Genomic DNA, 950 nt, shown 5'->3' on the forward strand with positions numbered 1-950 from the left:
CGCAACACTGCTCCGTCCTTAGTATTGTTCGTCCCGAACAATAACCACTTACATTAAACCGATAACAATTAACATTAACTTAATTAAATGTACAGAATTACAAACACAAAATTACAATTCAACAAAGTCTCTTAATTTTACGGGACGTATCTTCTTCCACACTGGTCTCCCTCTCGTTGGCTGCTGCTTCACGTGGGGTTCATCTGCTTCATCAGGAAATGTCCTATCGTCAATAACAGTCACTTCAGTGGTTGTAACTTCATGAAGAGCTTCACCGTTTCCCTTTTCAAAACCGAGTAGAGTTTCTTCTTCAACATTGCCTTTTTCAGGTAACATGTCTTCAGCAGCGTCATTTGTTCTGTTGTTCACTTCGTCCCAACTGAAATGTCCTGGACCGTGATAACGCCAAAGCCTGTTGGCATGCACCACTTTTGGCTACAGTTGTAGTTTCCTGATTTGGTATTGCATATGCCTCAGGCCACTTGGTGAAATAATCCATCACCACACAAATGTACTTGTTTCCAGCACGAGTTTGGGGCAGAGGACCAGCAATGTCGACGGCTACTATTTCCATTGGTGCACCAACTTGATATAACTTCAATGGAGCACGTCCCTTATGCTTGGGTCCCCTTTTAGCACAACATGTACTGCATGTTCTGCACCATTCTTCCAAATCTTGTCTCATACCTATCCAGTAAAATCTGTGTCGTAGGTGACTCAATGTTTTCTTAACTCCGAGATGTTCTCCTGTTACAGTATCATGGGATTGACGCAGCACAACTTCCCATAACTTTCTCGGTATAACCGTTTGCCAGATCGTCACTTTCCCATCTCCGGAGAAGAATACCATCTTCAAGCCTGAACTGGTCCCATTGTGCCCAATAGTTCTTTGTCACAGGGCTTAGACTAAACAACTTCTCCCAAGCAGGGTGCTAAACACTTGCTTTTAG

The sequence above is a fragment of the Limulus polyphemus genome, unplaced genomic scaffold, assembly GCF_000517525.1.
Source record: "Limulus polyphemus unplaced genomic scaffold, Limulus_polyphemus-2.1.2 Scaffold1495, whole genome shotgun sequence".
Lineage (NCBI taxonomy): Eukaryota > Metazoa > Arthropoda > Merostomata > Xiphosura > Limulidae > Limulus > Limulus polyphemus.